Source organism: Camelus bactrianus, chromosome 15 (assembly GCF_048773025.1).
Source record: "Camelus bactrianus isolate YW-2024 breed Bactrian camel chromosome 15, ASM4877302v1, whole genome shotgun sequence".
Classification (NCBI taxonomy): Eukaryota; Metazoa; Chordata; class Mammalia; order Artiodactyla; family Camelidae; genus Camelus; species Camelus bactrianus.
Genome location: NC_133553.1, coordinates 41,763,895 through 41,779,303, shown reverse-complemented (window position 1 = coordinate 41,779,303; position 15,409 = coordinate 41,763,895). Strand labels below are relative to the sequence as shown.

Below are 15,409 nucleotides of genomic sequence, written 5' to 3'. Positions count from 1 at the left end.
CTTATGTTACTATGTAATGGCTATATTATTATTGTTATTTTTACTGAGTTAATAACTGAATATTTAATAAATTCTTAATTTGAATTTCTATACAATATATATATCTACAGATAGAACCCACAAAAGCTCTTCTGGATCCTCACTAATTTTTAAGAGTATAATGGGGTCCACAGAGTTGGAGAACTGCTGTTCTAAGACACGAAACCATCAACAACTAGGTTGCCAAATAAATATTTTATAAATTGAATTTGAGACAATGAGTACACAGTAAACTATATTTTAACCTTGATCACTTTGGTTAAATATATTTCTCAGGAAACCAAGAAAATCATGATTTTTTTTTTGCATCCATTATGTCTTCCTTTATTCCACAAAGCCTTTTAATATAGACTCACAATTGTTTCAGCTTATTTGCACATGCAGATAACTAAAGCTTTGCAAACATGAATCCAAATGGCAACCCATGGAAAGTTTTAAGGTCTAGCATTGTGGCCGTGAGCTCAGATTCTCAAATCAAACAACCTAAATTTACTCAACCCTTCCATGCTTCAGTTTCTTTAAAGTGTGGATAATATTACCTAAACCAAAGGGCTGGTAAGAAGATTAAATAAGTTCAACTTTGTAAAGTATCCAGAACAGTGCTAGACACATTTAATAAAAGTTAGCTACTATTGTAGGTAATATAGAAATGTTAGCTACCATTATCATCATTACTGAGAATAATCACAAAATATCAGCACAGACTGTAGAGGGAAAAAAAAGGAAGCTGATGTTAAACCCTTAGGAAGTACTGGGATTTCAAAGTCATTACAAATTGAGGGATAAATTTAATCTTACTATTGAGACAGTATACTTTTTTGAGAGATCTTACGTGTTTTCATCCAAAAGTGAATGTCCCCTCCTGGTGCTTTAGCCAGTAACCACGGGATAAGGCTGTATTGTGCACATTAAACATGTGCCCCAAAGAAGAAAACAGAGACTGAATCTTATCAGTAATTAGAAAAGACATCCTGTTGGTCCCGATAGATCATCTGCTGACAACATGGCTTTCCAAGCCCAGATGCCATATTTAAAATCGTAGGGCTAGAGGACAACTGTCCTGATGAAGGATGATGGGACTTCATGAAAACCAGCCTTGGAGGAAGACAGTCTACTGAAAGAGCCAGCCTCATCATTTGCACTACAGGAAGGATAGCAGTGAGAGTAACCTTAAATGGAAAGTCCTAGATAATGTAAATCATTTTTACATTAGCACTATGACTCTAATCTGTGAAGGTTCTATTTTGGTGTGTTTTCAATCCTAAATTAGTTTACGTCTACATCTATACTGAATATCCATTCGAATTAGAATTAGGATCACTGAATAGAGCTTTCAGGGTGGCAGAACTTGGTCCAATGTTAGAAGATAATACAAAAGATTAGAGTCGTCTACCCATCTTGTTTGAGGTAATGAGTTCCCCGCCAATGGATGTATAAAAGGAAAAGTCTATATCTTTCTATCAGGAAAAAAAAAATCATAGCCCATGTAATTCTATTCTTTATCCATTGCATTAATACTCTAGGAAACAAATCCATTACTCTTCAGTTGTCTAAAAGAGAAATAAACTGTGTGGCGAGGCAGCCCATTTCATGTTCTGAACAATCCTCCTTCATTTATGCAACAAATATTGGTGGTCCAGACATTCTTCTAGTAACCTGAAATAGAGCAATGAGCAAAACATATAAAATCCCTGCCTTCACATGACATATTATTTTGAGACAAGGCAGATTAATAAATGTTAAGTAAGTTAAAAAAAAAATACATGTGTCAAAAGGCATTTTGTCCTGTGGAGAAAAATAAAGCAGGGAAAAGAAATAAGGGATGTCAGACTGGAGGTAAGGGTGTGTTAATTAAATAGTGAGGGAAGGATGTTCACAGAAGAAATAAAAGAGGTGGCGGTGGGGATTTGGGGAAGATTTATACTTGGCCATTGATTGAAATTTGCCACCTGGAATGATGCCAAGTAAATTTAACGTATTTATATTTAGATATTTATCATGTTTAAGTCTTCAATATACTGGGCTAAATGTCTTCAATACTTTCATCATTTGCCTTGTGCTATGATTTCCTAGATTGTCCATGTCTGTCCCTTGGATATACTCAGCCCAAACCACTATACTCCAAAATGCAGACTAGAATGGGAAAATTACCACCCACCCCCATTCTGTATTCTGTCTTCTGGCGTGAGTGGTACTTCTTTCAGAATGCCTCCCTGACTCCCAGCTCTCAGTTGCATGTCTCCTGGATGCATTCTTTTTAGCTTATTCTGCTGTATTAAGCTTACCTGAAACTTGGCAGGTTCCATGCTGTCTTCTAAGCCATAAATTCCCCAGCAACAGGTAATGTGATTATTTTATTCAATCATTGTGTTTGACACATAGCAGTTGCTTAGAAACATTTGTTGAGTTGGATGAGTCAGCATCATTCACAAATCTAGTAGTCTACAATTTTAGTCGCCACTGATTGGATATATGAACTCCAGACAGACAGGATGTTTCATTGTGTTTACTGCTATTCTGGCAGCACTTAGAACAGAACTGGTACATAGTAGGGACTCAAAAAACATTTGTTGGAATCTTTGAAACAGCTAAGAAGAGTATTGGGACAAAACTGTTAAGAGTGTGTAATTGGCAAATAATTCTAAAAACTCAGCTTTAAATTAATATCATGCTTTCTGTTTCACCAGATACTTTCTCACGTGTGTTTTCACGCAGTCCCACCAACTCCGTGGGGTAAGTGGGATGGAAGGCTTTACTTCTATTTTGTAAAAGGAATAATTTTATAAAGATCACAGAGATTAAAGATTATTTGGGGTGGTACATGTCGTCAGGCTTCAATCCAGACCTTCCACTTTGATGTCTTATGTTTGTTTGTTTGTTTGTTTTTTGTCAACAACAGGTTAGTATAAGTTTACTGCAAGGTTGTCATATAACATGGAGATGTCTTTATGACATAGAAGTCAGAACATCACCATTGACAGCACTTGGCTTTTTATACCACTTTGATTCATTTGCTTGCATGCCTGTGTTTATAATCCCCCTGGTTTAGACATAGGCCAAGTTTATTCACAAGCTCAGTCCGTTTCTTTCCCAAGCCAGAAGAGTGCTCTATCTTATAGACTTGATGCTCTGCCCTTTTCATCTATTGGATGGTGCATCATAGCTGGATAAACATTTTAAATTTCTTCATTTTTTAAAAAGATTTGCCAGCATGATATAGAAACATGTATATTAAAGTCCTGAAGAGTTTTGATTAAAAAATGAATCTTGTGGAGTGGGTATAGCTCAGTGGTAGAGCACATGCTTAGCATGCACAAGGTCCTGGTTCAATCTCCACTACCTCCATTTTTTTTTTTAATGAATCTTACCTTATTTGGCCAAAACACTTAAAAATAAAATGTTTGTCACTATTTGTAATTAAAAAAAACCTGTTTCGAGGGAGGTTCTAACTCAGTGGTAGAGTGTGTGTTTAGCATGCACGAGATACTGGGTTCAATCCCCAGGACCTCCATTAAAAAATAAATTAATTAAAAAAAACCTCTAATTACTTCCCCTTTCCCTTTCAAAAAAGTGAGAGAAAAAAAAAAACACCTTTTTCAACTCATTGCAACTGCAGTAGTCCTTTCAGATTTCCTGTCAATTTTATTGCCTTGGGGTACATAAATAGGGTATTTCCAGACAAATGCCTGAGGTCAGTAACTTATTTTAATGAAGGGTGTGCTCCCTTTATATGACTGAGGGAGAAATATTATTTTTAGGCAGTAGTAGCAATTCAGTGTGCTTAGCTCACAATTTATAACCATCTCCATACATTGAGGGATGGAGGAAGTAGTATGTCCCTGTTTCACAGGAGCTGAAAGTGTGCCAATGACACGAGAGTTAAGACATTGACAGATAAGGCAATCTATCCCAGAAATGTTGTGGCAGAGAATGAAGAAAGATATTCTCTGTGTGGTTGGGACTTGTCGGATAAGACTTGCAAGGTAGAAGTGAAGTGGGTGAGACTGCGATGGGGATGCTGTGGTCAAGCAAGCAGTGAGTGGACTTTAGAGAATTCCTGGGTCCCAGTCCCAGCGTAGTTTATTAGTGGTGTGAACACAAGCTTTTCCCTCATCGGTAACATGAGGTTATCAATGCTATCGCTAGTGGAGAGTGGGCCTAAAGATTAAATAGCCTCGTATGAGTCTATTTAATAGAGTCTCCATGTGCCACAGAACATTAGCAGTAGCAAAGGTTTCTGTTGGAGAAACCAAACCGTCAGTGTAAAGCTTCCAGCAGTGTGGTTCAGTATAAAATCAGCAATTTCACAGGTGATAAGAAGCATCAAATCTAGACATAAAATTTTTAAAGTTGGCTTGTAGAAATCATCATATGTAAAAACCACTTATCGGTTTGTAATCTCACGATGAGATTTAAGGGTAGAAGAATCAGTGGCACGGGCTAGGCTTAAATGACAACGAATGGGAATCTTCTTTATGTCTAAACTGAAAATTGATTTATTGGGATTTTGCAATGAAAGAAATGTTCTTTTGTTCTTTTTTTGTTTTGTTTATTTTTTGAAGTATTCATTTTTATTGATGTATAGTTGGTCTACAACGTTGTGTTAATTTCTGGTGTACAGCATAGTGATTCAGTTATATATACACATACACATTCCTTTTAGTATTCTTTTTCATTATAGGCTATTGCAAGATACTGAATATAGGTCCCTGTGCTGTACAGTAGGACCTTGCTGTTTATTTATTTTATATACAGTGGTTAGTACCTGCCAATCCCAAACTCCCAACTTATCCCAATTTAAAGAAATGTTTTTATTGTTGATTTAAAATTCTTTTTATTCATAAAAATAAATAAAATTTCAATTTTATTTTTATAGTTAATTGTGAGACAAATTCATGTATTAATGAAAGTCAGTAAAATAGAAAGAGAAAATTACTTAAATGCTACCATTCAGAAATCAATAAATAGAAGTAACATTTGGAAGTATAGGCTTTCAGAATTTTTCTGTGTATCTATCAATATATCTGTCTTGAGTTATATCAAATATTATTTTTAAAAATAAAGCATCCTACTATATATAATATTTCACAACTTGCTTTTAACACACTATGTGTTCATGTCAATAAAAACCTATATGCTACATTGATCTATAGATCATTTTGTTCTTGGCAACATAGAGCTGTAAGTCCATTTTTAATGGCTGCCCATGGTGATCACCATGTGTTAGACAGCCTCTTGTTAGATATTTAGAATGTTTGCAATAATTTTTTGCTACTATAAACAATGCTGTCTTTAATTTCTATGCATTTATATTTGTACATACTTTTTTAGTTATTTTCTTAGGATGAGTTACTTGAAGTAGAATTACTCTAAAGGTATGCACCATAAAAATAAAACGTTTACCAGATTGCCCTCTAGAAAAACTGTTAAGATTTAAACATAAAGGGGAATTTTTAAAGTCTCAGTAAATTGTGGAGCATTAGTTAGATTAATGCTATTTAAAATTTTTAATTAAATCCTGTTATCCAAATGGGGAAAATACATAGAATTGTGAACTAAATCAAATAAGGGAAAATAGGTAGAATTTAGTGAAAGTTTTAAAACATTGTTCCAATCAAATTTCAGGGTAACCACAGAGTTGATGAGAGTGCAGGGGAGGAAAAATTACTTTCTCTCTACCCTTCTATTCTTGGCTGAGACACCAGTAGTAAAAGGTGAAAAACAAACAGAAGCTTGATAGCATGTATACCACCTATATACCTGGGAGATACCCAGGAAAACCAGGTCACTCCCTGAAACGTGCTAAGCCATCACCTTAAGTATCATCTCCAGCTAAAAACAAAAGAAAGATGTGCTCTCCAGGAGTGGCTCTAAAATACTCAAACCTGAAAGGTGGAGGGAGATCTATGTGCCATGTAATTGATTCTTTGTTGTTAACCAGTGAAGCTGAAGATAGGTACGTGGGGACTGGTTCTATTTCTCCCTGTACTTTTATATATGTTCAAGATTTACGACAATAAAAAGTGAAGGAAGTATTTAAATATAGGTTATTATTTACAGATGATTTATGCACATTGGGAATACACAAATACAGAAGAGCTACTCTTAAGGGGAAATTAAAATAAAAATAGAAAATGATGATAATCTAAAAATGTTTTCTATTTCAAAACTTAATGGGCAATGCTAAGGATCATGTGGAAAAACATGAAAAGTCTTCATAATCTAAAGAAATGAGTGATTGTTGATTTTTAAAATAACTGTTTAGATGACTAGGAAAGAGCACATTTCTCTAAAAAGCAATAATAGTAAACAGTAAAAAACAAAACAAAAACTCCACTTATTTTAAACAAGAAAATGCCACTAAAGTTAGTGTTATCTCTAAGTTATCTTTCCAGAGAAAATTAATAGCTGTATTTTGCACACAATAAAGAAAATTCCCAATCATGGAAGAGGATGCTAATAATTCCATACCACCTCTCTTGTAAGGTGCAACGTAGATCAAATGATGGAAAGTGAACTTTGAAACCATGAGGAAGAACTGAGACTTTATATCATGGACTCTCAATGTTTTAATGGAAGGAAGAGACAGAAATTAGTTCCACACTCCCATTTTACAGATAATCAACCTGAAATCTGCGAAGCTGAAGCAATTTATTTAAAGTTACCCCCATACTTAATAGTGATCAAATTTATTTTTGCACAATCTTATGGTCATATATGAAAAAGTCTTTTTTTGAAAGTCCTCAATGCAATTTTGTTATCAAAAAAAATACTTTGTGAAGATTACAAAGGTGATAGCCATAAAAATTTAACATCATGAATGTAACAGATAAAAATGGTGAACATACATACTAGTGACTTAAAACTGTCACAGAAAACCATTATTGTTTTCTTTGGGGAAGAAAAATGGAAATTAATCAGGATTTAATTAAAGTGGACAGGATTCTGAAGGGAATAACAAAGACCAAAGTTATTTATGTGAATGTCCAATTTGAAGAGATATTATATATCTCTTCTTTTAATTAAGGCAGAAATTGCCTCTGAAAGGACCAAAAAGGAAGCAAATCATTATTCTGCAGGAGGAAAAAAGGAGACAAAGGCAGCAGGAAAACCAATGTTTTTAATTAAGAGGAGGAAGATGTTTAGAAAACTGAACGAGACAATTTACACCTTTGTCCTCCCTCCAGCCATCCGTAATAGCGCTTAATGGCATCATCACCCTCTCGTTTAGGAGGGCGTTGCTCCTGTGTGATCTATAGAGTGATGCTCTATAGGGCAAACCCTTTCACTTGGAGTTGTTCCTCTAGCAGTGAGATTGACTTTCCATCAATCCCCAGCACACTCTCGGGTTTGTGCTGAAGGAGACATTTTCAAGATGGGCAGCTTGGGGTTAACTGGAGTCGTTGGATGGGTAAAAATTGAAGCTGAACAACTGAAAAAGCTGAAAAATTGAAATTGACTCTCTTGAGGGTCAGGTGCGTTACCCTAAGGGACAGGAGAAACTGTGTTCTAACCAGCTCAGCTCCAGCCAGGCTTAGGGTTCCACTCCACTCCCTTCGGAGGATTTAATTAGCTGCCCTCCAGAGTGTACCTGGTGGGATTTCACTCACAAATTAATTCACTTTCTAAAATGCTCATGCTGCTGCTTTCTCTGCATATTTTGTGTTTAGACCACCAATTCCTGTGAAATGTATGATTAATCTCAATACCTAGACACTATTATACTTAATGCTCTCTTGAGCCATTTAGAAATGAGTTAATGATGTTAAGTAATCATAAATAGTTATTCTGTCAGGTATATCATCCATGTGAATGAAGAAATTAAGCATCAGTGTTGGAAATATAGAGACCAAGTCAACATTTTCAGCATCTCTGCTCCTTGGGGTTGGGGGTGGGAGGGGTGAGGAGGAGGATACATTAAGCCAACTAACATGAACTATTAGGTATTCGTACATGCACAACATGGATCTGAGTCCTGTGGAATGCAAGAAGTTAGAGAATCATATTTTTTTATTACAGAACATTTTATACATATTGTACTATATGATTCTCACAATAATATTGAAAGAACAGAAATGTTCTTAGCATTCCTCAGTTTGCAGGGGAAGTAAGTCTCAGTGAGATAGTGAGTTGACCAGCAGGTAGTTCATAGCAGAACTGGAACGACATATTCTTTCCATTCTTCAAGTATGTGGCAGGTGGCTAACCATCCAGTTGGATGTAAGAGCTGCAGAAAAGACCCTGGCATTATTTCCAATGAGAACCTCCAGTGGGACTCTGGGGAAGCTCTTTCCTGCAGTGGCTCCCTGGGGGGTGTATCAGTCCCGAAAATTTGCAGTCAGTTTTAGCTAGTGAAAGAGCCTCTTCCTTGCAATTGATTTCATTCCCTTTCTTTGTTAAATTTGAATCTGAAAATCATAATTGATTTAAATTTCTTCTCCAACTCCTGCCCTGGCCACAGCAGGCTGTGTTAAATCTTAGAGAGTTACAAACTTGAAGAGGTTATCAATTCTTTCAGACCCAACTTCCTTGTTTTATAAAAATAGGTTATAGTTGGGGTGTATAGCTCAGTGGTAGAGTGCATGCCCGGCATGCATGAGGCCTCAGGCTCAATTCTCAGTATCTCCTTTAAAAAAATTAAAGAAATAAATAAACCTAATTACACCCCCCCCAATTTTTTTACAAAATACATTATAGCAACCTTTTCATCATTCTGAAATAAAATTAATTGATAATATAACCTATTTCATAAACAGTGTTTTCAAATTCTACATAATTCTCTAACTAGAATATGGAAGGAAAGTAGACGTCAACATTTTGTAATAAACCAATATGTCATTCAACTGATGAAGGTCAGGTCTCATTTTGGAAGATGGGATGGAGCAGCAGATGCTTGTCCCATCAGGTAGCACCAGCCGAAAGGCGACAGCTACAAATCCTGAGCAATGAGTGACATGGCCACCAGTGAAGTAACTTTCCAAAATGGTGAACAGCTCTTGTTAAATTCCAAATAAAACAAAGAATTCCCCTGAAAACTCTGAAAAGCAAACTGGTGGAGAATTTTGGATATTGTAGTGATTATTGATAATCACACAAAAGACCCCTGACAGGGCACAACACTGGTAAGTAAAATCATGTCTAGAATATATGACTTAACAGATTAAGTCTCTCCCTTAATGCCAAACTTGGAAGGAATTCTGGTAAACCATGTGTGAGCAAGGAGAGGAGGAAAAGTGAAGAGACTTTAGTCATTTGCAAGGCTAAACATTCTCTAAGAAACTAAGGCAAGTCCTCAGAATGAGCAGATAAGTTATCTCAGTATTCAGAATAAGACCAAAACCCAAGCCTCAGAGTACTCCATGGCCCTGCTACTTTATAGCCCCTGCTAACAACCCCTCCCCCTCACTTTCTGCACTTGACACTCCGACCTCCATTCAGTACCTCAATTGCTTCTTCTCACCCCAGGACCTTTGCACGTGAAGCTTCTTCTGAACAGAACTAAACTGAATTCACCCTCCTCCTTTCCTAGCCACCTTTTAGAGCTTAACAGGCTCTCCTAAAAAGGTCAGCTTCCTCTATTAGAAAATTGTGTAATTTTGTTAATATCTCTTTTCTTCCTCAAAATGAAAGCCCTGTTTATTCACGTGTTCACTGATGAGCCCTTTATGTCTAATATGGTAACTGTAAAATACTCAAATAAGTGAGTAAATCAATAAATGATTTTTATCTGTGATTATATAGCAAGCAGGCAAGTGCCAAAATTCAAGCCCCTTTCATAAAACTCAAGCTCGTATCTGCTCATATCCGATTAAACATAATGATTACGCTCAGATTTCCTTCACTGATTCTGTATGTTTCTAAAATAATACAAAAATCAGCTGTAGTTAGAGGAAGCACGAGGCTCTTTACAAAGTCCATACTTCATCAAAATTGGCTCCATTTGGCTTTCCCACACAGAGGATTTAAATGCCTGGAGATTTACTCGTGGAGTGGTGGGTGGGTGGGGGAAAGAGACTCTTTTCACCTGCTCCTGGTTACAGTTCAGCTCTGCCTGTCTTAGAAAGATGACCAGATATTCTCAGCTTCCTACTACCTCCTCTGAAGGCAGCCGCACATCAAGGGGAGTAGTCAGGAGGAAGAGCAAATTAAGCTGCAAAGAACAAGGAGGTGAAGAGTCTGTATTCAAACACAACACTAAGACCAGCTGAGGGTCCTGTGCTCTTTGTCAGCACCACGCAGCTTCTCCTGCTCCCTGGAGAAGAGAGCCCTGCCCCGCAGCTGCTCTAGAATGCCACTCTTTAGGAGAGGTTTTTCCTACAATACTAACAGCCTTATAGAAATCATATGTGTTCCAACTGAAATGGTACGTAATGATTCCTCTGAAAGTGAAAAGTCAGGATTTTTTTTTTTAAATACGAGGCTGGGTGGGTGGGGGTACTCGGATTCTGCCAACTGTTGAGCCAAAGTGAAAAATAACTATTTTCCTATTTTCTTCTCCAGTCATTGTTCAGAGTCCTCTCACCTGGCCTTCTGTGGGATGATTGTGCTCAACTCTGGTCTCTTTATCCCTGACCATGCCCGCTTTTACACATCATACACACAAGATAAAACTTCATGAAGTGCATGTCTGTCTGTCTGACTCATGTGCTCAAAAATCTCCACAGCCTAATTCCAGCTGTGAGAATAAATTCCTTGAGGTTGTGGGCAGTGTCTAGTCCATTTTTCAGTCACCACAGGACTTATTAGTTCATGGCGCTAAATGGAATAGTCACTTGCTATCTGCTGCCTGAATGACTGAAAAATTCAGCCAGTAAAGCTGCTACAAAAGTTCCCTTAAGTGACTGCCCTCTAATAAGGCATGTTCCACTAATTTGACTCATTTATTCAACACATACTTATTGATCAGTGAGCACCAGTTAGGTAGGCATTTGGTGTGTTGACTGATTTTCCATCTAAAATCTGCCTTTCCTTGAGCAATGTCTACATTGAGAGATTTTTTATTTTTGACAAGGGAAACAGGATGGCAAAAAAGATTTCTTAAGATCCATGAAATACATAATTCAGGTATCATTTTTAGTTTTCAAATCTATCATTGTTCAGTTTCAAAAGAGGGCAATACTTGGATTGTAATCTGCTTTAGCCTGTGAGGTTTTTTAAAAAAAATTTTTTTGGGGGGGTAGATAATCAGGTTTGTTTATTTATGTATTTTAATGAAGGTGCTGGGGATTGAACCAAGGACCTCATGCATGCTTGGCGTGCACTCTACCAGTGAGCTATACCCTCCCTCCTTGAGCTTTTAAATAGACTTGAAACCAAGGATATAAGATCTGGCAGATAAGACTATTAATGTTAAAACAATTAGAAAAAAATGAGGTTAGCTGTCATTTCTATGTGTTATTTGCAAGTTTGCAAATGGTGATTTTCCAACATTTAGATATTTGGCCACAGTTGAGATTCGTGTATGTGAGTGAGTGTGTGAGTTTGTGTAAGAGTGTGTGTATGAATGGGGTGTGTGTGTGCGTGCATGCTGTGTGTATTATGTAATTTCAAATAAAAAAGTAGGAAGAAGGAAAAAGAAGGTGTGAGAAACTCCTGGGAAAAAAACCCAGAACCATCATTAAGTTACACATATGTGATTCCCCTCCCTCCTCACCAGTGCTATTAACTTTGTGGCAAGAGGTCCGTCCACCCATGAGAACTCATTTGTGTAATATTTGCCATGTAGATGCATTAATAAGATGCTAGTCTTTAAATTAAACCAAAGGAGAGCTTAGGATTCTTGCAGCAACTCTGCCTCGGAAGGAACACAGCAGTTTTGTGTGCAACCTCTGGGAGCCATCTTGTCTTTTGGGAACAACTCTTGGATCTGTATCATGTGTATATGGTCTTGAATGTAGAGGGGGGCAAACCATGTGGTCTGGCGTCTGCAGCTAGTCCTGATGAAGTCCGGGAGCTCTGAAGTGGGAATTCCTGCGGGAACCTCAACTCAGGACAGAGACACATGATCAAACCAACAAAGCCCTGTGAGCTCTATCCTTTCATCTGTTTGGGACTCTCAAAAAAGGGATGGCATTGTCAAATGAGAAATCTTAAATCAGTTCTCTGCAAAACTGACCACCTGAAAATGAGTACTTTTTCCCCGAAGTCTCTGTCTCATTTTCCCTGCTTCATTTCTTGTTGGGATCTCCTTGTGTTAATTTGCTTACCTTGCTTACTGCCTGTTTTCCTAATAGGATGTAAGTCCTAGGAGAATGGACACTTTTACTGATACTTTTGCTGGTGTATCTTGAGCACCTGGGACAGTGCCTGGCCCAGAGTAGGTCCTCATAAATATTGGTTGAGTGAACACACGATGGAATGAACGAACACATGAATTAATACAACTGTTCTCAACTATGTTTTATTTTTCTCTGCACTCCCTGGGTTTTTGCTTTTATTGAGTTGCTTAGTGGCCAATTTTAAATGTCTCAGGAAGTTCCCTGGTTCCTTGATCTTGAAAAACAATACATGAAAATATAAGCATAATACGCATACAACATATGCCTGAAGAACCCCTCTTAACAGGAAATAAGAGATTCTCTGATATAATTGCAAACTGGGTCAAACGAGAGCTTATGAGTAATTGCTGAGATAACTGACAAGGAGTCTGCTTACGGGCGCGAGCCTAAGGCTGGGTCAGGTTGCTATCTCTGTGTGGTCTGGCCTCCTGCAATGTCACAGACAATCTGTCTGTCATCACAGAGCAGGTGGCCAGGTGGGACTATGGATGTGGATATGGTGACCGTGTCAGTTGCTAACCAGGGCCTGCACTGGAGATATGAGATGATCGCTATTAAGTTGCAATTTACACTGGACAGGGGCCAAAAAGTTTAATTTACCCAACAACCAAAATCCATCTTCTGCATAAGTCAGTCCCACAAGAGGGAACCGTGTGCCTTTATTAATTTGTCTCCCATGAAGCACAAACTGCTCTAGCTGCTGGGGTCTGACTGGTCAAAAGGATAGACAGAGGCCCTGCGGTCTCGGATTTGACTTTCTTGATCATCTCTTTCGACCAGCTCACCTTTGTCAGGGCAATTACATTACCTAGGTGGGTTTCTTCCAGACTCAGAAAGGCCCTTAAACATTTGTAAATTCTCTGAAATTTCCAAGAAGAGTCCCCATTTTGATATTCTCTTAAATACCAATGTCTGATGGAGCTGCAGAATAGAAACAGCATTGTGGCAGTGTAAGGGGATTTTTTTCACTTGGCCACTAATTAGCAATTAGGCTTGTGGTTCTCAGCTCTGGCGGAACCTAGAACCAACCAGGGGACTTTAAAAAAAAAAAGGCTATTGCTCTTCAGACCAGTGGAATCTCCAGGCCTGGGCCTGGGCATCAGTATTATTTTGATACCACACAACTGATCTTTATGCGGGGCAGGGTTGGGCAAATCTTTGTACTTTCTCAATCTGTCAAATGAGGATACTCCTAATTCCCTCATGAGTTCATAAGGATTTCTTATGGAAAATTTAGGTCGTTGATGTGATGGCATAATTTTAGTCTCTACATAAAAAACATTGATTTTGGTCTACAGGCTCAAATTCTTAAACAAATGCAAAGAGAGCTAGGCTTTTGGGTGTGACAGGATCATATTTTCAATGAGAGGGAAGATAGAATGTAGTTTCTGAACTTTTCTTACTTGTAATTGCCAAGGACTCTTTTTGTAACGCTATGGAAGACGCTGAATTTTTTTAAAGAGACAAGAACATATCGTTTCATTATTTCCAGACACTTCCAGGGACAGCAGAATCAGCATCATTGAAACCATGGATTAAGACACTCATAAATTCAGTCCCTTTCCCCTTTAGGTATCTTGGTTATGATTATTTTCAAGGGTTACTGTCTGGGCACTGTGGTCACCACAAAAAAACTGGCAGTTCTCAGAAGATGATAATCAGTGGCCAGCAACGGAAGATGCAGTCAGGGAGCTGTATATCATAGACAATGTCTTAGAAAAGAGATTTATTGGAAAAGCTGAAGTACAGTCTCTCAGGGATATTGCTTCAGAACTAGATTGTGAGGAACAATCGTCTGGTACAGAGGACCCTGGGGAGTTCTTGAGTCCCTGCTGATGGAGTCCTTGAATCAATGTTGGGGAAAGTTTATGCAAACTTACTGAAAAAGTTTATGTCCTCCCAGATAAGGCCCCCGTTAATGAAATTAACATGACAACCCAATTCTTCCTTGTAGCAGTATTTGTTTAAAATGTCTCTGTCAGAGGGGGAAGGATATAGCTCAATGGTAGAGCACATGCTTAGCATGCATGGGGGTCTGTGTTCAACCCCAGTGCCTCCACTAAAATAAATAAATAAGTAAACCTAATGGCCTCCCCCCCAAATAAAAAAATTTTAATGTCTCTATTGAAAATTAAACCCTTGGCTTATTATAGAGAGCAGATCAAGTTGACATCCAGATGTAAAGGAAAAGAAACACCGTGATCCAGCCAGAATGTGGTGCCCCCTTTATCGATCACGTGACCACACTCTGCACAATCAGAAAGTGCACAAGCAGCTTCTCTCATTACAGAGAGAGGAAGTTCTCTCCTACCATAGAGGCATCCACGTCCCTGGATTATTCACTGTACAAGATGCCGTATAGCAAAAGTCGTGGCATAATCATTACCAGTAACGAGATGGTCTGATTATTTGAACCTAATTAATAGGAAACTTTTTTACTTTATAGATATCATTTTAATAGAATTTTACCAATAATCATAATAACAACACAACACCACTGATTAACTACTATGATCAGGAACTATGTCATGCACATTATATACATTTTATCCTTTCCATAACTCCTTGAAGGAGATTTATCATTTAGGTTTTCCAGACACAGATATAGGGACACACAGAGGTTAAAACACTTCCCCAGATTACAGTCAGGGCAGAAATAGAAAATGAAAGTGTCAGGATTTTGCAGAAGCCCAACCCTTGACTCTAAGTGAATCAAATGCAGAAGTGCAGGCCTTTGATGTCCAAAGACTGACAAATTTGGAGGAAGTAGGTGACTTGACAGTGGTGGAGCACTGGAGAAAGACAGGTTATAATTGTACATCTACCAGGAAGGCTGCTTCCCACCTAACGACAGGGGTCACTTACTGGATGGGGTTCAAGCATGGTGTTCAACTAGGCAAAACGAAACAGACAAGTAAAAGTTTAACTGCAAGGGGCAAGACCCCAGGGAGGAGGGACAATAGCACCTAGAAGTCACCAAGAATCCCCACAGTCACCTTTGAAGCAAAAAAGCCTGCATCCAATCAGCAGCGAAGAAAACCTGGTGGGGTGGTTCACCTGGGGTTTGTAGGTGTGGGGGAAATGGCTAATGC

General features: G+C 38.0%; 1 protein-coding gene across 13 annotated transcripts in view; it reads left to right on the top strand.

Annotated features, from left to right (window-relative positions):
- SLC8A1 (solute carrier family 8 member A1) overlaps positions 1 to 15,409 on the top strand; it is a 394,897-nt gene that overhangs the window by 41,418 nt on the left and 338,070 nt on the right. Inside the window, exon 2 of one of the 13 annotated variants that reach the window (XM_010967688.3) lies at positions 2,727 to 2,772. The exons of 11 other annotated variants lie outside the window; for them this stretch is intronic. The gene's annotated coding sequence lies outside the window, so the exon portion shown is untranslated. Of the gene's footprint in view, positions 1 to 2,726; positions 2,773 to 15,409 lie in introns of those variants that run through there. One more of the 13 variants, XM_074378768.1, reaches the window with a different exon arrangement.